Source organism: Carcharodon carcharias, chromosome 2 (assembly GCF_017639515.1).
Source record: "Carcharodon carcharias isolate sCarCar2 chromosome 2, sCarCar2.pri, whole genome shotgun sequence".
NCBI lineage: Eukaryota > Metazoa > Chordata > Chondrichthyes > Lamniformes > Lamnidae > Carcharodon > Carcharodon carcharias.
This window is the reverse complement of record NC_054468.1, coordinates 76,541,162-76,564,550: the sequence shown is the minus strand read 5'-3', so window position 1 is coordinate 76,564,550 and position 23,389 is coordinate 76,541,162. Positions and strand designations below refer to the sequence as shown.

Here is a 23,389-nt window from a genome sequence, read left to right as displayed (position 1 = left end):
CCTTTCCATATAGTTGTGTAGCCTATAAGTATAATAAAAATACTTATGCACAATGTTAGATTTGCGAGACTAAGAGCTTATATAGTGAAGGAAGGTTATTAGTTAGTGAGAGTTTAACAGCGAGCATGCCACAAGGCAAGTTATAGTACAGTGCTTAATCAAAAGATTTGTTTTCCAAGGAAATGGTCTCATGTTGCAATCCCCTCATGAATGTAAAGTTGGATGTGATGAGTTGGTTATGGGGGGAAGATGTGGGAGAATGAAGTGGACAAGGAGTTTGAAGTTGAATGGTGAGGAGATAAAAAACATATGGGGCCAAAGGAAGAGAAAAGAATGGGATTGTGCAGAAGTGGTAGTTTGAGTTCAATAATCTAGAATGGTAATGCTGAGGAGAGATTACTAAAGAGAGTATCATAATTAGTTCACAAGATTGCTAATGTGAGCAGAAAGAGATATTACGATAATGTTTGAGAGTTCAGTTAAACATTTGCACAAGGGAGGTGAGTCTCATTTACAAAGAGGGATTATAGTTTTTGAAGATATTGGAAACTTGTTTCTGAACAAATGCAATGGCTGGTCAGGGCCAAAGGATAGATACATGAGTAATGAGAGATATCTCAGGGTCTGCAATTTGCAGCAATTATGAAGGGTGTACTGGAAAGAGGTGGGAATAGCAATCTGATATTTTGAAATACTGTAGGTAGTTTCACCATGAATAATGAAGGGGAGATTATGGGCTGTGATATTAAGGGGCTAGGGTGTGTGAATATTTGGGCAGCGGTCCCAGGATATAAGTGAAGTTGGAGGGTGCTCATAAAATATGCAGGCAGAGCAAAAATAGTTGTCAAGACCAATCTGTTTAAGGGAAAGGGAAAAGGTATACAGGATTGCATAAAAGTAATCCTACAGAATCATAGCGTGCAGAAGAGGCTCTTCAGCCCGTCGAGTCTGCACCGACAAGTGAGAAACACCTGACCTACCTACCTAATTCCATTTACCAGCACTTGGCCCATAGCCTTGAATGTTATGACATGCCAAGTGCTCATCCAGGTACTTTTTAAAGGATGTGAGGCAACCTGCCTCCACCACCCTCCCAGGCAGTGCATTCCAGACAGTCACCACCACCTGGGTAAAAAAGTTTTTCCTCACATCCCCACTAAACTTCCTGCCCCTCACCTTGAACTTATGTCCCCTTGTGACTGACCCTACAGGAGTGACTTAGTGAATCTAAATTATTTAAAATAAATGTGAACAATGGGAAGGGAATGTCAGGGTGTCACACAATTGTGAGGAAAATATAATAATTTTCATAATGTTATTGGAATTTATTGCAAGGTAGGGATAGTGTGTGTGTTGACTTAACCGAATTAAAGGCAATTGGTCTAAAAGTTTTGGTGTATCAAAAGAGAAGCTAGGTTTGAAATGCTAACTAGGGAAATATGGCTGAAGTTTTAGAATGTGAGATGTAATGGGAATATTTGCATTTTTAGATAAACCAGAGTAATTTGAATTTCAAAAGAAGTGGCAAAATATTACACTTAGCCAGAAGAAGCCAAACAGTGTGTTTATTTTTCCAAAAGCTTACTGATAAAATTGGTACTATGCAAGAGTTTTATTATTAGAGAAGTAGAGTTGAAAAGATATATTGGGACTAATGTTATTTACATTACAAAGGGAGAAACCTGTATAAAGGAGCTGAGGTTTCATGTAAGAGGAATGCATTCCAAGATCTAACAAGTGTGAAAAGCCTCCAGCCTCTAAGCCTCAAGTTACTGTGTACATGAACTGAAGTGAAGAAAACTAACTTTGAATTTGACTGTTCAGGGTATTGTGTTACGTTGCCTGGGTCTTTTAAAATCTGTGCACTTTATTGTTACCATCACAGAGATGTAACTCAGAGTTAAATTAACTAGGGGAGCTATAGTTAACATCGTGGTAATTTGTAAACCTATACATGTGCTTAAAATCATTTTTTTGATTAATACAGGTTTCATTTAGTTTTGTAAGAAACCTATAAGATTTGGTGGTCTTATTACTACTAAATTCTAGGCATGCATCTCAAAATAAATACAAATTATAAAATAGTTGTGGCAATTGTTTCAAGTTTCCCTCTGGGATTTGAAAAACTCAGCATTTGCCATTCGCTGTGCCACAACACAACAGAAGGCATTACTGTGGTTTGGGAGCAATACAGCATGTTGGTTTACTGAAAAAGCCCTGAGGTGTGAGCACACTATGATGGCTGTGGTGGGAAAGGATTCCAAGTTCCAGGAATAGGGCGCCATATGTGGGTTGGCAACTGTAGGATCAGTATTGTACGTCCTGGCAATATTATGAGTATAGTGCTGGAATATACTGAGATGTAGTAGTAGCAGGGCAGGAAAAGGTGTAAAATGATTAGAAATGGGGGTGACAGCATTGACACATGTACACATTTCCTGTCTACAAAAATCTATGTCTTGTTGTCACCTTTATTGTCACATTTTTCAATAAATTCCTATGTACACACTGATAATGGAAAAGACTTGTCGTTGTCACTATAATTATGTATGGCTATGTGATACTGTATTATCTTCGGCCCACAAAATTTTTGATCTATTACTTTTTCTTAGTAATAAAGTGATTTTGTCTAAAATACAGGTTTAAACAAAATTTTAATTACAAAATACAAATTTCACAATAACATGACTGATTTATCTGACATATTGTGTTTTGTTTCTTTTAATGCCTTCATTCAAGTTCAAGTTTTCACTTGAAGTTCTCAGCCTCTCCCTAAAGCCTAGGCTTGACAGTTTTGCTCAGAGTTGTAATGCCGTTAGCTGAATTCAGATTGTGCAATCTGAGTGAGAGAGAAACCTCTTTAGTCATGTGTGTATGTATATATATAAGGAAAGAAAAGACAAAAACACAGATGGACATTCAGGGTCCAATTGTAAATGACAGATTTAGTCTTTACTGAGATTCTGTCAAAAGTCACAAACCCAAAAGTCTGATGCTGCTAGTCATGTAATTTCCACCCCATTCTTTTTCCTTCAACTCAATGTCATCATGTTCTCCCTTTCTCTGCATTGCTGATAGAAACCAGGCATCCACTTATGAGCTCACCTTACAATGCACCATCAGTTGTGCCAAATCTCAGGTTCATCTTCCCACAGCTCTATCAAAGGTTTGATTCCTTCTCTACAGGTATGGCCTATCAAAGGATACCATGCTGCCAAACCCCAGCAGCTCCTCTAGAATACTGTCAAATCCACGACCCCCATTCCAGTTCTGCTAACTACATTCCCTTAGTGTTACCAAAGCCTGGGACAATTTCAAAGTGCAACCAAAGCTCAGGAATGATTCAACTGCCACCTAAACTCTGGACTTCCCCAAGTGTAGCTAAAATTTACTCCCCTTACCAGCACCATGAAATATCAGATTTCTGAAGCCAACTGATACATCCTGTAAAATATATTTTGTGTATTTGTAGCCTTAAAATTGGAAAAGATAACATTAAATAGGTAATGAAATACAAAGATAATAAAGACCACTGATTTATAATGTTCACAGAATAACAGGCATGAAAATCTTAGACCATCATTAATAGATTTTAATCTAATCACAACAAACAAATAGCACTAATGTTATTCCCTATATGGCATAAATACCTTTTATTATAAAACAGTTTATCTTCTTACTCACCATGAGCATCACTATAAGAGATTTGCTGGTTATGTAAAATAAATAGGGCTGAGCACTTATTTTAAATTACTTAGCGAAGGCAGCAAGGCTTTTTGGCTTCAGAGTGAGTGGCAATATGGACAATAATGCTACACATCTTGGGCTTGGAGATGGGAGGTTTGAGCTAAGTATGCAACAATACCACCTACCTTGGAGGCCACAGATAAATAAAATGAACAGAAAAGCTTGTGTGCAAAAAAAGAGATAGGTGCAACAGGAAGGCATTACAGGAATTATACTTGTGCTACACCAAAGAGTTTTATTTTGGTTGAGGATTGAAAATGTGCTCACTGCAAAATTAACAGTTGTAGTGCAATTACACCAAGTTTAGAAAGAATGAACAAACTTGCATTATCTACTCCTTTTCATGACCTCAGGATACTCCAAAGTGCTGCAGTCACTACTGTAACATTAGGAAATATGGCAGCCAATTTGCATGCATTTAGGTCCAGTGAAGAGCAAGAAAATAATGACCAGATATCATAATTTTTTGGGGTAATGTTAATCAAAAAATAAACATGAGCCACATCACTGGGGAAACTCCTCAGCCTTTCAAATACTGCCATGGGATCTTGTATGCTCAGCTGAAACGACAGAAGGGGCCTCGGTTTAACGATTCATCTGAAAGACAAAATCTTCGGCAGTGCAGCAGTGCTCAGTGTCAACTTCAATTATGTAGTTAAGTCTCTGGAGTAGGGATTGAACCCACAAGTTTGAGACTCGGAGACAACTGCACTAACAGAAGCAAGGCTAAAAACAATACTACAGCAGATGAGTCAAAAATTGTCCAAATGTATTAATGGGTAAATTCATTATGTTCATGATGTATCATTATGCTCAGTCCCAGACAAAGAAAACTTATAAGCTAGCATCCCATATGGAGTTCATGGGCGCCAGCTTGAAAACCTACACTTCTGAAGAATTACATGCCAGTGTTACAGCCCAATCCAGAATAAAATTTACAGAAATATTTAAACAGTACTTAAAAATATAATTGAAAACTGATGTAAGGGTATATGCCAACTAAATGTAATATTCACTATATTTTTTATTAAGTACCTACAATATTAGATTTAGTACATGTAATATCTGTTAAAACCACCTTATTTACTGTAAGATGTCAAAAATGTGCTTTGTGAGAAATCAAACATGCGCTTTATTTATGGGAAATCAAAACATGAAAAGAACAGAGAAAAATAATTAACATTTTCTGTAATACAGAATACCCAAAGTGCAACTTCACATTCTCTGTAGGTACTTCCAACTGTATTATCACTGTACATATGCACTCTACAACAACAACTGGGAATGTTCAACAATTCAAAAATATGAAACATAATACTTCATGATACCTGAACTACAGCTGCCTTATGTAACCTGTTAAACTGAATGCAACCCCCTACACAAACACACTAAAGAGTCCACACATTCATTCCTCTGCTTGACAAAATAAACACAGCACACATTCTGTAATGAATCCAACAGAAAATGCTCTATTTGTGAAATTTGAAACAGCTAAGCCAATCTTAAATCAAAAGCTAATTTATTTTAAAGTAAAATCTAGCAGAAGTGCTAAAAAAAAATCTTTTAATGGCCTCGTCTCTCCCCCAACTCCCGCCCCCTGAACCCACTCATTTTTCTTTCCAGAATATCATTTTCTACCGTCAGCCAATCAAATATGCCAAGCTGGCTATGACCTACCAGAGGGTTACTATGGTAACATCTGCCTTCTGGAATACATGTCATGCATGTTAAGTGCTTTCCGGACACACAAACAGTATATAAGTCTGCACCAAAATAAGTCAATTGATTGATCAGAAACACATCTATTAACAGAAAATATACAATTGGAAATCTTTTCATGTTAATACTGTAGAATATTTAATATTATTAAACTGATTGCTCTTTGAATGAGAAAATTCTTGTTCACATTTTATATAACTGATCAAATGGTACAGTCTGGTATGCAGTCCAGAATTAAGCTCCTGATTGTCGATAAAAATAGCTCAAAGCAACGTCTAGAGCTTTACCTAAGAACAGAAGGTATCCTTGCTTACTATAAAATATTCACATAGGCAGTGCCATTTTAAATGAATGTATGCACTTTGCTAATAGGTGCATAAAACAATATCACCTCATTATCACATCTTCAAAATTTATAGACTTCCACGTCTACTATTCCACCCCCCCCCAACTACGCACCCCCCCCCCCCCCCCCCCCCCCCCAACCCCCCAACCCTCAAAATAACCAAAATGTAACATGAGCTTTCAACAAAGCACCAGTCTTCAGGCCAGTTAACTGAGTTTTTTTAAAACAATGTGACAATTTAAAGCCAACAGCTTATCCACTGGTCAAAAACAGGCAAGAAAATCAAATTGTTAGTATCAGCTACATAATGTAGCCACCACTGTGCCACCACTGCGCCCCCCCACCCCCCCAATTTCATCATTATACAAGTTAATCAACTGAACATACAAGCAATGGCACATAAAACTCAAGCAAAGATCTTTCCCTCCATGAAAAACTTGCAATTAGCACACTTAAAAATGAAACGATTAAACATTAACAACGCTCAGGCCTTTCCCATGTTATAAAATCAGACTAAATTATATAAACATTGAAGTGATTTGGGTAGTAGCAAGGCAGTTTACAATTACTAGTGTAATGGTGCCCAGAGAACAAATGGCACCTAAAACAAGAATGCACACTTAAAATGTTACTTTGGCTATTATTTGTTAAGGCGAAGTTTTCAAACTTGGTAGCTAAATCGATTCCAAGACTTTGTGTTTTAAGTCTATAAATGGTCCAATAAATATTAGAAGCACTGGAACAAGGTATAGAGCACTTTGACACTTAACCTTTGAATATGAACTCCAATGGCACCTATCTTTTTAAGCAAACCATTAACAGCTTTCAAAGGAGTAAGCAATCTGACATTTCTTTCCAAGATGGGTAATGTGATTGAACAAGGCTTGTTCAATCACATTACCAATCTTAGTGAACGGAATTTGTTCATCTTCAGTTGTTCTACATCCATTCAATTAAAGGAAAACTGTTACTCAGGTTTGAAACTAGAGCTAAGGCCACTCCAAGGGCAGTTTCTTGCATATTCCAATTTATGATCTTCCCATTTTTTTCATAAAGGCCCATACAATAAGCATGCTTTTGTCCCATTCTTTTTTATTGTAATTCCCACTTTTTATATTTTCTGGATTCTGTTAGTACTGGCTGGGAAAGAGTTCCTGTTTTTTTTAAAAATGTCTACGTTTATATTTAAGGTTGTCAGGGTCTCCACCACAAATTACAAAACCTTGCCACCAATTCCACCCCGCCCCTCTTCCCAGCCACTGTCTCTGGCTAAACCAGGCTGTTGCAATCTCTGTACCCTATGCAATTCGTAACTGAGCATCTAATCCCATATCCTCTCCATCACAAATATCACCTTCTTCCACCTCCATAATGTCATCTAATTCTGCTACTGCTGCAGTCAAGCACCTTGGAATGTTTTGCTGCATTAAATACTCTTATAAAAGCAAGTTGTTGTAGTAAATCTCAAATCAGTGTTCAAAAAGAAGGCCACTACCAGATGCAACAGGATTAATATACCAAGCTTCTTGTAATGTTAAGTATGTTGACTATAATATGAATGCAAAGCAGATTTGTTTTGAATTAATGCTGTGACTAGAGTGTACATGCAGCCTGAATTTGAATTCAGGGAGGAAACTGTCTTACTCCACTTTGATTCAGTCAATTCAAGCCTGGACCTGAATAACAATGATACAACTACATTCATGAAACACCTTTTGCATTCTTAGGAAGTCTCAAAGTGCATCACTTCTAATTAATTACTTTTGAAATGCATTCACTGTTGTAATGCAACAGCCAATTTAAGCACAACAAACAGCAATGAGATAAATGACCTTGTAATGTTTTGGTAATGCTGCCCAAGGAATAACTGCTGACAAGGACACAAATTTAGTATCATTGTGAAGCCAAAGCTAAACTTGTGGAGTGAATTCAGTATCATTTTTTAAAAAATAAATTAATTTTCATGGATTGCTGCCAATACATTGAAAAATAATTTTCCAATTTGCCACACTTCATATGGAAACATTATTATGATGGGCATCACAAAACTGAAGAAATTGTGCCTCTAGCATTTATACATGCACATTTTACAACAGGATCACTTCAGAGTGATCAGCATCAGGAACCCAGCTGAGATCAACTGAATGAGAGAACTGAACCTGGGACATTACTCCAGTACCAAAATTGTATCATCAGGCAATACTATTCATGAAGCTATCAGGCAACCTTCTAAAATTAACTGAATTTTGAATACTCATGGATGCTCTTTCAATTAAGTTCTTGAACGAAAATCTTTGACTGCAAAACAACTAGTTGATTTGCCTTCTGCTGATGACAATTTCAATAACTTTGTGAAATTATTGAACAATATTGCTAGGGATAAATTTTGCTTCACAAGTTTTAAGAATACATAAACATCAGTATGGAGTGTACACAATAATTTGGGAGATTTGCTCATTCCAGGTAAGTTCAGCACTTCAATTCCATTTCATGTTATTTTCATGCCACCCCAGACAATTAAGATTACTGCTACCACTTTCATCACATCATGGAAATAGGATTAAAAGTTTCAACACTTGGTATTATTCAGACCTAAAGTTTAGAACAATATTAAGGTTATCACAACTGTGAGGAATAGCATAAACAATGTAACTTTCAAGCTGGACCCCAGTCACACTATAATGAAGTGTGATGCTGAGCCAACAGTACTTATAGTGATAAAAACAAAAAAACTGCGGATGCTGGAAATCCAAAACAAAAACAGAATTACCTGGAAAAACTCAGCAGGTCTGGCAGCATCGGCGGAGAAGAAAAGAGTTGACGTTTCGAGTCCTCATGACCCTTCGACAGAACTCGAAGGGTCATGAGGACTCGAAACGTCAACTCTTTTCTTCTCCGCCGATGCTGCCAGACCTGCTGAGTTTTTCCAGGTAATTCTGTTTTTGTTTTGTACTTATAGTGAGCATTCTCTGATGAAGCTAATGCGGTCATAAAGGCTGTGATGAATCGGCTAGATGTCAGGGCATAGAAAGAAGTAGAATGCTAAAATTTTAAGGCTGCATACTTTCCATCAGAACCAACCAAGACTGCTTTAGGTCCAACATCTGCAAATTGTGCTCGAATCAATACAAAGTCTTTTGGTACATAATAGTGCAAGTGGAGGGATGATCGTGGAAATAGGAAGCCAAAGTTTTGATACATCTGTGTGTTTGCAATGAGAGGACCGGAAGTAAGTTTATCAGGTCCACTAGCAATTGTATGAATATACTGGAACTCCAAAGTCTTGTTGTACTCCTGGCTGTGGAGGCTCCAGCACAAAGTTAATCATTATAACTACACATTAAGACAACCATTCATATTAGTTCATCTATCCAGAAGCACTCCACCATTTCTCCCACTGCAGCACCCCTAGGTTTTGTCTCCACCACTCTAAGCAGCCCAATCCAAATGATGATCACCATGGAAAGAATTTGATATAAATCACCTCATCATATCCTAGTCCTACAATTTAAATATATGCCATGTAGGTCTGCCAATACTATTTACTATCTTGTATACTTCCTACGAAGACCTCGCAAACACATTTTCCAGGCTAAGAAGCTGGAGTCTGTCCAGATTTTCCTCATAACTCAGATCCAGGATTTTTTTGTTGAGGCTCTTCATTTCCTCTAGTGCTGTAACGTCTTTCTCAAGCTTTCACAACTAGAACTGAGCACAACACCGGAGGTGTATTCTGACCAAATCACTGCATAGTTTTAATGGACTTACTCATGTTTCACTTTTTTGCTTACGTCGTTCCAACATTCTGTTGGTTGCTGCTCTGCAACGGCTGAGCATGCATGTTTATTCCCAATTCTATCAAGTCTCCTATATGTCTTTATCCTCTTCATTTTGAGCTAATTCAACACCATTCAGGGAATACATGCTGTTTTACTTAATTCTCCATCTTATGTGCAGTACTTTGCATTTGCATGCATTAAATTCCATAAGCCATTGATCAGCCATAGATATTTTGTCCAATTCATTGTAGTGAGTTTTCTTCCAAACCCACTGCCTTATTCACTTTGTCATCAGCAAATGTGACTATTTTAGTCTGAATTTGTGAATTCATATCACCCGTGTAAATAAGGAACAGTGATAGCCCCAATGCCAAGGCCAGTCTCTTACCCATTTTTAGAGTTTGCTCTGATTCTATGCAGCCTTGAGTTTGAATACTGGTCTTTCATGAGGGACTTTGCTAAATGTTTTTGGAAAGTCTAGATACAAATGCCAGAAGGAAAAGGGGCATAAAATGCCATTAAAATAACTGCTTGCAGAAGTTCGATCAGAAGAGTCCAAGTAGAACTGCTTTTCATACTTTATTTGAAGTCATTTCAATGATTTTAAATTATTTGGTTCTGCTACCTCAGAATTAGAGTTAGTGCAACCAACTGAAAAGCATGCCCAGCCATTGTCTGCTGTCTTAGAGTTCATATTTCAAACTACAGCAGAATTGCAGAACCAGCCTTACACCAAATTCGCCAAGTACAGAATCTGGATCATAAATCTTTCACACTGAAATAATATCTTTTTAGATATTGAAATGTCAGTATTGAAAATACCAAATTTGAAAGACAACATATTGTGTAACAAACAGTAGCCTTTTAAAATTCTTAATATCTACACATCCACATCTCTCACATACTAACTTAAACAATTATAGGGCATAAAATATGAATACAAAGGATCTACGCTGAAATAGAGAACAGAATGCTACTTGTTAGGAAATAAAACGAGTATCAATCAGCACATGATCGTTTATTTTTCAAGAACATTCTTGGACATAATATATGTAGAATTTGGGCTCCACTTACTTCCTTGAAATTTACTTACATACTTCCACAAGAGTATAGGGAACAAGGTATACCCCTTTATCTAAATTTTGTGGATCTCAATAAAGCACTCAACACCGTCAGCAGAACAGGACTCTGCAAGATTTTGTGGAAAAAACTGGCTGTCTACCAAAGCTCCTAGTCTGATCCACTCCTTCCATGCATTTACAGTTTGATGACTCAATTTCTGACAGAAATCAGAGTGAAGAATGGAGTGAAATAGCACTGCATCCTTGCCCCCAACTCTGTTTGGCATCTTCTCCATGCTCCTGACTTTCGCCTTCCCTGCAGATATTGAAGGAGTCTACTTGCATACTAGGTCAGATGGCAAGCTCTATAATCTATCAAGATTGAAAGTGATGACAAAAACATATTGCATCCTGTTCAGGGAAGTCTTCTATGCTGACGATGCTACGCTAGTTATTCGCACAGCAACTCAACGACAAAGGCTCATAAACTGTCTCTCTCATGCCTGTAACTTGTTCTCCCTGACTATAAGCGTCAAGAAAAACATGGTCACAGTTCAAGGTTGTTTCTCTGCCCCTGATCACATAAGTAACACGCCACAAAGTGGGGTCCATGGTCCATGGTGACAGACAATCTGTCCCTTTATACATGCACAGGGAAAGCAGCTACTACCTTTGGTCAACTCGCAATACACCCATAGGATAACACCAAGCGTAGGACCAAGCTGATAGTTTATAAGGCCTGTGTTCTCAGCACTTTACTGTATGACTGTGAAGCTTGGGCAATTTATAGTAACCAGGAAAAGATGCTCACTAGTTTCCATCTTCTGTGGCACATTATGGGTATATCCTGGCAGGACAAAATCACAAATGTGGCAGTCCTCCCAAAGAGTGTTAGCACTAATCAGAGGATCAGGCACACCCACAGGTTGGAAGGCAGCCGCATACCCAAGGACCTTCTGTATGATGAGGTAGCCGGAGCCAGATGACCAGTGGGGCCCCAGGGCTCCATTTCAAGAATGCTGGCAAGTGTGATATGAAGGCCCTAAAAACTGACTATGCACCTGTGGGTCACTAGCTAGCAAAAGAGGCATACACTAGCACAACAACAACAACCCACAACATCATTTAATAGCTTCATGTGCAGCATTTTTGGCAGAACCTGCCTCTCAAGGATTGGCTTTCATAGCCATAATCAAAGGTGCACCAAATGAAGACATCACACCTAAATGGATTGTTTGCTGCATGTCCATCATCTCTTGCAGATGGAAGGTTACCAGCTGAACATTATCTCCATTAAGTACCTCTGTACTTCATATTTTTAACTAATTTTAGAACAATCTGTACTGCTAAAATATCACAGTTGTGACTAAAGTCAGTCCACAATCCCCACAATAACATCTCATATTTTAAATCATTTAAATTTATATTATTTTAATTATCAACCTACCAGTATATGGTATAAACTTGGGAAGGAATTGCCAAAGGATACAACATGTACTATATTATTTCCACTTACACAGCACATTATAATTTACCAATTTGCTAATGAAAATCTATAAAAAGATTTTTTTAAAAAATACTTGAAATGTAGCTGAATTAAACATGCTACACAGATCGCCAAATCTGTTGGGATTCATTCATAAATCCATGAATACTCTGAGGAAGGACATACTGCTCCCATGAATGCTAAATATGCTTTCAACATTTTGAAAGGAAGATTATGCATCTGAAAATTATGGAAGATATTTACTATGCAAATATTCCCCACAACTTCCTCTCAGTGCTGACTTGTGATAGGGCTAGATTCTAAAAGATGCCAATAGCGCTCCAATATCTCACTTAAACGCACTGTTTTAAAATGAGTGACCCTATTTATAAATTGACCTGGATTTTGCAGCAATAACTGTATAACTATCAGCATTTGCTGCCATTACTCCTCTGAAAATGACCACAACTTTGGGAGTCTGCACATACGCAGAACAACATGGAACTCAGAAGTGGATGTCAGTCTTAGAGCGTGCTGTTAAGTCTCCCAGTCTGAAATCTACTGGAAATCCTTAAACGGAAAGACTTCCACCCTTAGTATCACGTTAAAAAAACCTCAAAAAGGTGACACCTTGATGAGTGAAGTAGAATTGGGTTTACAGCAGCATACAATAATGATTGGTAAACATCCTCACTGACCATGAAGTGATAATTTTATATTTGTAGAATGTCAAATTTCTCCATGATGGCAAAAATTACACATTTTAAAAATAATGATTTGTTTTTTAATGTTTCTGGTACGTCATCTATTTTAATCCAATCAATCATTTACTTCACAATGCAAAAAAAAAATTTAAAATAAAGAGATTCAATGCTTTTAACTTCTTGTTTTTCTTCCTGTGAGAATACTTCAGTGTGATTGATTGCTTACTCCATTTGTTGACACCTACAGATCCTCTTGACTTGATGCCAGATTTAAACTATCAAGAAAGAAGAAATCATGCCACAGAGATCACTAGATCTTTGAGGCAGCTTTCTTTGAGATCAATGGCGAATGCTGTTGCTTCACAACTAACCTGTTCCCAGGGTTGATAACCAGAGGGCACAGATTTATGGTAACTGGCAAAAGCAATGGAGGCATGAGGAAAACGTTTTCATGCAGTGAGTGGTTAGGATCTGGAATGCACTGCCTGAAAGTGTGGCGAAAGCAGGTTCAATGGAGGCATTTAACAGGAAGTTGGATTATTGTCTGAAATGGAAGAACATGCAGGGCTATGGGGAGAAGGCAAGGGAATGGGAATGGCACAAGGGGAACTGCTCCTTCAGAGAGCCAGCACAGACAGGAAGAGCTGAATGGCTTCTTTCTGTTTTGTAACCATTCTGTGATTCTGTAACCTCAAAATCCAGCCAAAAGCAGAGCCCGATTCTTTTCGCACCAAATATTCATAGGCCTATATTTTCAGGTAAGGCCACTGCACAATAACCCACATTAGGAACTCTGGCTGATATTTTTCACCTCCACAGAAGCGTCAGCCAATTATAGTAATCCCAGCTGCTGCTCTTGGCAGCATAAATTAAGTGAAAGCAGATCAGGACTCAAACCTAGCACTTCTGATCTATATGGCTCAATATTACACAAGGTAACCTTTCTATCCTCTAGGCCGTTAGGGAATGAATAGAATAGTTTCAACTGTCTATGATCACAATTAGAGATGATAATTAGTACCTGTCACTTAGTTGGTTGCAAAATGTTGCTCAAGACTTTTATAGTACTACCAATGGCGTATAGCAGACATACCAGTTAAAATTTCCTGCATTCCCTTTTCAGCCATTCATGTTTATCCATTGCAAGCTAGTTTCCATTGCATATCTTCTTCCAATTCTAAAATTACAGGACACCTTTATAGCCTGACTAAGCACCATCAAAAGCCACTGAAGACAAACAGGAGCAACATGTTAAGGAATTTGACACTCAGTCCAAAGGGTCACAAGTTCAACGTTCAGCACACTAAAGCTACTAGGAGATCTAATATTCTGGATTAAAGAATAAATGTAATTTTGCAATGAATGGAGTTCAATCCCGCAGCATTCTGGATGCATTTCATCGCAGGTAATTTCAGCATAAGATAAATAGTTAAAACTAAATAACTGGAAACTGATTTGACCAAATTCTAAAGGGAAAAATGAACAAAGGCAGAGTTGGTTAATCTCAAACCAAACTGAAGTGATCCTGGTCCTGCCATTCTGGTCTAGCATTTTGAAAGGACTGAAAATCGGAGATGTTGGTAGAAAATGAAGGAACAAGCAACTTTATATAAACGCCAAATGAACTTACCATTAAATACTTGATTATTGGAAATACTGGGGCACAAAAACATATTAATTTTAAAGCATCTATTCATACAGGAGTACCTCCTATGCTTCAAAATCTGCACATACAGTAATAGCTAAACACACTTCAAACATAAGCCAGAGATTGAAATGCAGACTTTCATGATAGCTGTTTTAAACAAATAAATACATTTACCCACTGAGACATCAGGCGCAGAAATAAGGACTTAAAATCCTCGATAGATAGATCTAGTGTGACATCGTCAGAATATCTGATTTGTGAAGAATATCTAGGTCATGGTTCATATTAATATTTTAGAGGTAATGTTTAGTTCTAGGATAATTAAAGTTTAACTGCAGAAAATGGGTTAACTGCAACTAAAGCAGATTGGAGTCTATTACACTTAAAAGGCTCGGGCCATGTTGATTTCAGTGGTCAACAACTAGAAAGGTCCTAAAACAGCTGGTGTGCTTATTTAGCTGGAGACATGATGTCTACACTGCTTGCAAAGAAGTGCAGTCCAGAGAGATGTATTGTTTTGGGAGTTAGAACTAAACTAGTTTAAAACCAGTGAACCCTGAAAGGCTACATCGTCAAGGAGATGGGTGGAGCTTAATTGGTTTCAATTTATCTAAGGGTTCTACAGCAGTGAAAGAGGCTGAATGCTGAAACGGTGGTGCTGTTAGCAGGCTCCAGGCAGATAGGGCTTAGTAGAAAAGCTCTGTGAGCCAGTGAGTGCAGCCAATGGGACCACCTCAGCCTCCTCCAGAAGTCCCCAGCATCACAGATGCCAGCCTTTAGCCAATTCCATTCACTCCACGTGCTGTAGGCACTGGATAATGCAAAGGCTATGGGCCCTGACAATATTCCAGCAATAGTACTGAAGCCTTATGCTCCAGAACTTGCCGCTCCCCTGGCCAAGCTCTTCCATTACAGCTACAACACTGGCATCTACCAGGCAATGTGGAAAATTGCCCAGGTATGTCCGGTACACAAAAAGCAGGACAAATCCAACCTGACCAATTACCTCCCCATCAGTCTTCTCGCGATCATCAGTACAGGGATGGAAGGGGTCATCAACAGTGCTATCAAGCAGCACTTACATAGCAATAATCTGCTCAGTGACGCTTATTTTGGGTTCCGCCAGGGCCACTCAGCTCCTGACTTCATTACAGCCTTGGTTCAAACATGAACAAAAGAGCTAAACTCCAGTGTTGAGGTGAGAGGGACTGCTCTTAGAGGCAGGAGAGCAGCTTCATGAATCTGTGGAACACAGTTTCAGGAGATGCTATTGAACCATCGGGAGGTAAGCAGTCTTTGATGCAGTCTGAGTCGAAGCAGCTTTTGAGGGAATTCAGAGGCTAAGTCTTCAAAAGTAAAGAGCTGAAATCCCTTGTGAGGGAGAGTTTAATGAGATTTTGTGACTCACAGTGGTCACTGTCGTCTGAGTGGGTTGCTGTGAAATCCGTGAGATCTGTCTCTGTCACAACTGTCATTTAATGAGAAGTGTGGTGGCTTCAGCTACAGCTTGCCTGTTAATTCATATTTACCTCACACAACATTCTGAATTAAGCTGAGGCAGATATTGTAGACTACTACATAAAGTCAGAGAAGTAAAACAAAGTTTATTGTTTGTATAAAATGGTAAAATCATGCGACTGTATTCTCCTAGCGGGTAACTGGGGTTTCAAATTTTGTCTCTTTTAAACAAAAAATTACTGGTCCCTAACTGGATTATATCAGATTACTTGAACTACAAACTTTTTTTTTTAAATTACAATTTTCATTAAGATGTGAAGACTATTTTCCAGACAGCAATTTACTGGAAGTGTCAGCCATAAAGTTTTGTCTTTAAAGTTAGAGATTTTGAAAAAAATGAAAGAATGCAGCATTATTTCTGCTGAAACCTACCATATCACACACCATTTGTAAAAATTTCTACTTTATATATTAGATCAGATCTTTCAACTATTCCTTTCACCACGACAATTCTTATCAATTCCTAATATATTGTTATATAATTTTCATAATCCAATCACTGACGACCTCTATTTTAAAGTACATTAGGAAAACATACCAGCCTTATACTGACATTAAAATCTATGTGTTACAGAATGACAGATTCTCAAAATATTCTACATTCATATGATATATTTAAAGGTGATAAATTAAAACATATACTTATTCATTTGGTGCCTATTTCTTTTAAGCAGTAGGATAAGTGCATTTCACAGCTTCAAAAAAATTAAATCAAGACCATGTTTTAATATAAAGCATCCTCAATATAAAGTATATTAAACGATGTATAGTTTAAACTAATAGATTTTCCTCATGAATTCTTGGGTTGTATTTAAAACTAGGAATCCTACATATCTTAAGAGTCAGGTTTTGAACTTCTACATTGTTTATAGTATAGTTGCAAACAGAATACTGCCTGTTAAAGCCACACATTCGAACCTCTTAAGAGTGGGGGAAGGGAAGAACAGGACTTGGAATTTTCCAGAGCATGGATTTACTTAAATAAGGAACCAGACAGATTTTTTTTTGGTGAAGTAGTGAGAACATACCCAAATTCCTGAGAATTTTGAAATCTGTAAACAGCTTCATACCTTACCAGCCAAACAGTACTGATTTCAGGATTTACCAGGAGCACCAAAATATTCCATCTTAACATGCAAATAGAACTCGATCTTCTCACAAATGTTCAGCCAGTTGGATTGGTCTGATTTTGTTAAAAAATCAATTAGGTCTATCTATTACAGGCTATAAATTACCATGGTACTAAAACACTGAACAAAATCATAGTGCAAATATTTAGAAACAACTTGGATTGGTGCCCAAACGTAATGAGGCCTATTTGACACTGAGCAAGAGGCATGCAGACAGACAGTGAATGCATTGTCTACTTTTATAGTCAATGTATTTAATTTTGCTATACTATAGTGACCAGGGTTATATTTTAACATAAACATGTAGGAAATTAATTGCTAAATTTCATCCATGTAAGCTATTTGTCATTGTGACTTGCATTTACAGCCTATGGTGAGGGCTGGGGGTGAAGGGAGTGGAGGCGACAGTATTTCCCCAAGTTAAAGGACACGCAACAGACTAACATTCTATGCCGTACTAAATTTGTTGCAACCAATTTGAAATAATCATATTGTTAATGACATAGAAAATTCAAAAATAAAAACTTTGAATTAAATAAAGAAAAATAGAAAGGTTGAGCTATGCCATTTAATTTTCAATTACAGTTTTCAATGTCTACTTACATTGTGCCTTTAGTGTAATAAAACATCCCAAGGCACTTCACAGAAGTATTATAAAACAAAATATGACACTGAGCTACAGAAGGGGATATTATCAGATGACTAAAAGTTTGGTCAAAGAGGTAGGGTTTAAGGAATGTCTCGAAAGATGAAAAGATGGTGAGGCAGAAAGGTTTTCTGAGGGTATTCCAGAGCTTCGGATTTTGACAATTGAAAGCACAGGTAGAGTGAATAAAATTGGGAATACTGAAGAGGCCAGGATTAAAAGAATGACATCTAATTACCTTTGGAGGCATCTATTCTTGTGTATGAAGAGAAACTATTAAAGGTTCAGCAAGAGTAAAAACCATGAATTTGTCAAACAAAACAAAACCTGCTTCCTGTACTTCACACACCAGAGGTGTTTACTGAAGATGAATAGTTTATTTTAAAAGAACTGCAATGTATCTGATGTGTGATACAATGGAATGGCATTTACTTTTTGTAATGCGCTTACTCCTCTGCCAGGCCACAAATACACATATGATCATTGCTCAACTGCTAAACGTGCTAGACAACCTCTGTATAATATGGATTGTTCTCCAGTTGACCTGGACATAAAATTAATTGCTTGAATATCTATTATACAGGCATTAGTAATGCTCCATCCTTTCATGTACTGGATCATGCTGGAGTGCAGAATGTGCAGTGAGAAGATTTTTTGATTTTGAAAGCACTAAATTTTCTGTCAGGTTAAGCACTTATACCACTCCATTAAAAAAACAGTATAGAACATTTCAGTTTATTTTGAGTAACCACCCAGATAACTGATTATTGTATTATTCAAATGACATTCCCATTATTGATTTCTGTAATGAATATAATTCCTTTCATTAACATTCAAGTTCCCTATTCCAAAGGGTTCTAACTGTTCAGAGGCCAGACCAAAAACAGCAATCCATGCAGCCTACACACTCAGTCCATAGATGTGGACTAACCTATGTGTTTCCAGCATGTTCTATTTTTTCAGATATGAAAAACAATCATTCCAAGCTTAGAATGAAGCACTTCATTGTCAACAAGAAAACCACTAACATGACAGGAACTTCTGACGAAAGGTTATCGACCCAAAATCGTAACTCTTCTCTCTCTACAGATGACCCCATACTTGCTGAGTATTTCAGCATTTTTGTTTTTGTCAGGAACATTTTTGTAAGTTTATTACAGTGCTGTGAACCTGTCTTTAACAAAGGCTGTTAGTTGATCCCCACAGCACACTTAATTTCTATTGTGTTGGAGGAAATCCGAAGTGAAAACGACTGGCTAACAGTAGGCAAATGCATGGTTCAGGACTTGAAAAAAGCAATGACTTATGAAACAAAAACAGAAAATAGCATAAACATTTCTAACAGTGTCCATCTGTTCTCCAGAGATGCTGATTACCCTGTTGAGTGTTTTTCAGCATGCTCTGTTTTTGTTTCAAAACTTATAATTGTCATGGGACCTGAAAACAGCCATAGTAATGCATTTGAAATGAGGTAGACATTTGCACGTCAGTTAACAGGTTGCATTGCTTTTTATATAGCTTTTACTGATATGTTAATATTTTATTTTGGGTTGGTGTTGAGCCCCACAACCCTACATAGATGCATGCCATCGTCAGTCATTTCTGAGATACACAAAAGCAACTCATATTTATAAAGTGCCTTTAATCCAATAAATGTTCCAAGCACTTCACAGGAGAGTTATAAAACAAAATTTAATACCGAGCCACATAACTGGATATTTGGTTAGATGTCCCAAAGCTTCATCGTAGGTACCTTCGCTAATCTAATTCTGACCTCTTGAGCATCCCCAATTTTAATTGATCCACCACTGATGGCCATGTGTTTTCAGTTTTCTAAGACCCAAGTTCTGGAATTTCCTACACCACTCTTTCCTCCTCTAAGGCACTTCTTGAAACCTACTTCTACGATGAAGCTTTGAGACATCTAACCAAATATCCCCTTATGTGGCTCAGTGTTACATTTTGTCTTATAACTCTCCTGCGAAGCGCTTGGAACATTTAATGGATTAAAGGCACTTTATAAATACGAGTTGCTTTTGTATATCTCAGAAATGACTGACAATGGCATGCACTGATTAAAGATTTTTTCACAAGACTTTGCTTGAGATCTGAACTAATTACAAGTAAAACATTTGCATTAGTAACCATGGTTGCAAAAAATGAGTCCTTCCCTTTTCAACAACACTGAGCTCAAGTAGGTTGAAGTCACAGATCCAATTTAAAGAAACAAAAAACATTTTGTTCTTGAAGCCACAATAATACTGATCTTGACAACAAGCCTTCCCTGCAATGAGTAGCTTGATCTGAAGTTACATATCTGGATGTTCTATTGGCCGATGCTCTTGCGCTTAGAAATCAATGAGCAATAGCACTATTGAGGACATAAATTCCAAATGACAGCAGTCAGATAGCTACTCCAATTAATCTAATAAAGGCAAAAACAAATAACAGAATTACATCCGACTGTGTTCAAAGAAGTTGTACTGGTTCTCTTGCAACTGAAGTTGGTATGATATTTCTTGGGCCAAATCATATCTTCCATTGGTCTAGTCTGGTGTTTGTTCATTTGGAGGTTCCAGTCCACACACAAAAACCCAATGCAGTCATTATATAAAATTCTACATCACATAAGAGAACAAAGATACAGAAAAATGATTCTGTGATACCAGAAGATAAGCTAAGGCTTTTCTACTGTAGCGTTAGAAACATCATTCTTTGGTTGAGGTATTACAGAGTCTATTTTACCTGGCATCAGTCAAAGGTTAGATTTGTTAGATACAGTTAAGCTTCATGCACAACTATTAAGATTTTGCCATCTGCTCAGAGTAGTCTGTTTAAAGTTTTAAATAAGGAGAAAATATTCATATTTGCCAATACAGTAATGCTCAAAGGACCAACATCATGGAAAACGGTTGACCCCAAGAATAAAATAAAATGTCTAACTTTACAGTATTTCATTCAACAGGCATAATGTCTCCTACTGCATAATGCACACAACTGTAATTCATGAACAATTCAACACCAGTTTTTCCGCCCTCAATTCCTGAGTCAGCTGGAGTGCTCAGCCAACAATCCCTACTCAGGCAACCAACCTTTTCTTGACCCTTAAATCTACATTTAACATACTATACTCAATGTTACTTGACAGCACAATTTTACAACAGATATCAACAGGTTGGCACAGGAGTGTTACTGAAAAGTCTGTGTATTGGTAAGCAGCGTGCATAACAAGAGTTTGACATTTGGGTTTGAGTAGCTATGAAGTGAAAAATTCTACCAACATTTGACAAAATCTGCAGTTAACATCTTAGAAGGGACATTTATCCAGAATCAGCAATTACTTATTTTGCTTCCAAAGCTCAATACAGTGAATGGAATTTTTCATATGAATTATAAATGCGAAGCAAAAGGACCACATGGAAAATTCTGATCTCAGTTCTGTCTAGGTCTAAATATTTCTGGACAGTCTCTCATCCAGCAGGATCTAAAAAAGGATGCATAGGAATGAATTTAAGGACATAACATACTAATCAAATAAACCATATTAAGTGGATAAACATTATCCAAAATTAAAATTAATTCCAAGCATATAACCTATTGCCAATTCAGTAGCCACTTTCTTCCCACAACCACTATACTTTGGGGGAAAGAGGGAACAAAAACTGACATCTACAACAGAGTGCATTAAATGTAGCTGCATGTGTTGTGTTCCTGATGCAGATGTGTTAAACACATACCCCATGCCTCATCTCAAAACAATTTATGTTGGCTTAACTCTTTAAGTGATCAAAATCTACTATGCTGCCAGAATATTTTTTCTAGTACTCAACAAGTAGCATGAAAGGAAATCAGGAATGTAAATAAGCTTGGATTTCCAAATATATTCTAATGGGAAACAATACCCCACAACAGATTTACTTTGCACTATTTCTTTCCACTTCTTGCTAAGTAGCATTAACGCACCAAACTCTTCATATCCTCAAATGAATCTATACATTCAAATACTTTATTATACAACTATAAAATATTGCTCAGCCTTTACAGATAAACAAAGTTACAGAACTAGATTAGACACTAATGTAAAATGTTCTCATTCTTCAAAAAGCAAAATTCAGATACTTGCAAATTGTGAGCTCAGCATTATATTTTGAATTGCTTCAAATCTGGACCCTCCCTTCATCTTACTATTCTAATATTTACATTTACAACGTCCAAGGTTTGTTTATATATTTTAACGTGCGCCTAGTTATATATACACATAGGCACACACAAATTTCGTGCTTTAATGATTTAAATGGCAGACAAGTTACTGCACTTTGCCCAGAGATTTCAAGTAACCTAGACCTCCATTTGATACCATTGAGCCAGCGCCTTTTGTAAACAAATCTCACCTCTAAATGCTTTTACAACTGAAACATGTATAGCTTTCTTTTTTATAAGATTAAATGCACTACCGATTTAACATTGTCAGACAGACGATGGTTTAGTGAAAACAACAGGAAATTTCACCCTTCCCCCACCTGAAATAATACAAATTCGTTAAGAATTTCTCTCTCTCTCCCTTGTACTTGTAAAACTGGCTGCTGGGCGGATGGATTGCGTGAGAAAAAACAAGGACAGTCATCAGCATGTCGTCACCTGACTCCACTCAGAATAGTGTAATAACAAAAAAAACCGTGAGATCAGATACTGACGGCTACAAACCGGTTTTTCCCTGTTTACCAAATTAACTTTGCTTTCCAATATATCAAAATCCAACAAGTATTAGTCGTTTATTTACAAACAGTCGCTTCATCATCAAACAAAAATAGCGAACTGAGAAAAAGCACACTCCAGCTTCCTACTCAGGCTTGCCTTTGTATCCCTGCACGTCCTTCGTCTGCTTGGCAATTAAACAACATTTGTATTTTAACCTTTTAAAAAAATATTTACGTGCAATGAAGTGACTCGCAAACGTTCAAAACCTACATTCCACCGAAAATAAAACTTTAATATAAATTTCACCACTTGAAGGTAGAGAACAATTTAAAAAACACAAAATAAACAAGGAAAAGAAAGTCTTTTTAAAAGATGTGAACTCGAACTGAAACCACATTTCCCGCTCCCCTCCCCCAAACACACACGATCCGACTCGCGTCCTCCATCTTAGATCCGCACTTCGGTCGCCTTTTTTCAGTTAAAAAATAGAACAAAAGTTCAAAAATACTAACCGTTCCTGCCCATTTTGGGACCGATTTTCACTTTCCGTTCGACTGCGTAAGGAAATATCGAGTTTTAAAATTGATTAAATTAAAAATGGGAATAGTTAACACCGCGTCTTCACAGGACGAACAATCCTAAGCCGCCATCTGGTGGCATTTTCCACAATCGAATGGCGCAATGCAAATCCAGACAAAGATTGCCCTCTGGCGGCCACCATCCGCTGCCTAACCCGTGCACGCGCGGGGGCCGGCGAGCGACCGTTGCAAAGGCATCGCGGGCGCGCGCGTCGGTGGGAATTGGGGGGGTGGTGGGGACACAAGGGTTGAGAGGAGGGTAGCGCGGTGCGCGCCCGCTATGTATCTCTCCCCGTCACGCGCACGCAGCGCAATCACCGGGATTCACG

General features: G+C 37.6%; 1 protein-coding gene across 2 annotated transcripts in view; it reads right to left on the bottom strand.

Moving 5' to 3' along the window:
- LOC121290419 (cohesin subunit SA-1) overlaps positions 1–23,151 on the bottom strand; it is a 229,758-nt gene extending 206,607 nt beyond the window's left edge. For both annotated transcript variants that reach the window (XM_041210861.1, XM_041210867.1), the window contains exon 1: positions 22,995–23,151. The gene's annotated coding sequence lies outside the window, so the exon portion shown is untranslated. The remainder of the gene's footprint in view (positions 1–22,994) is intronic.
- Positions 23,152–23,389: the final 238 nt, after the last annotated feature.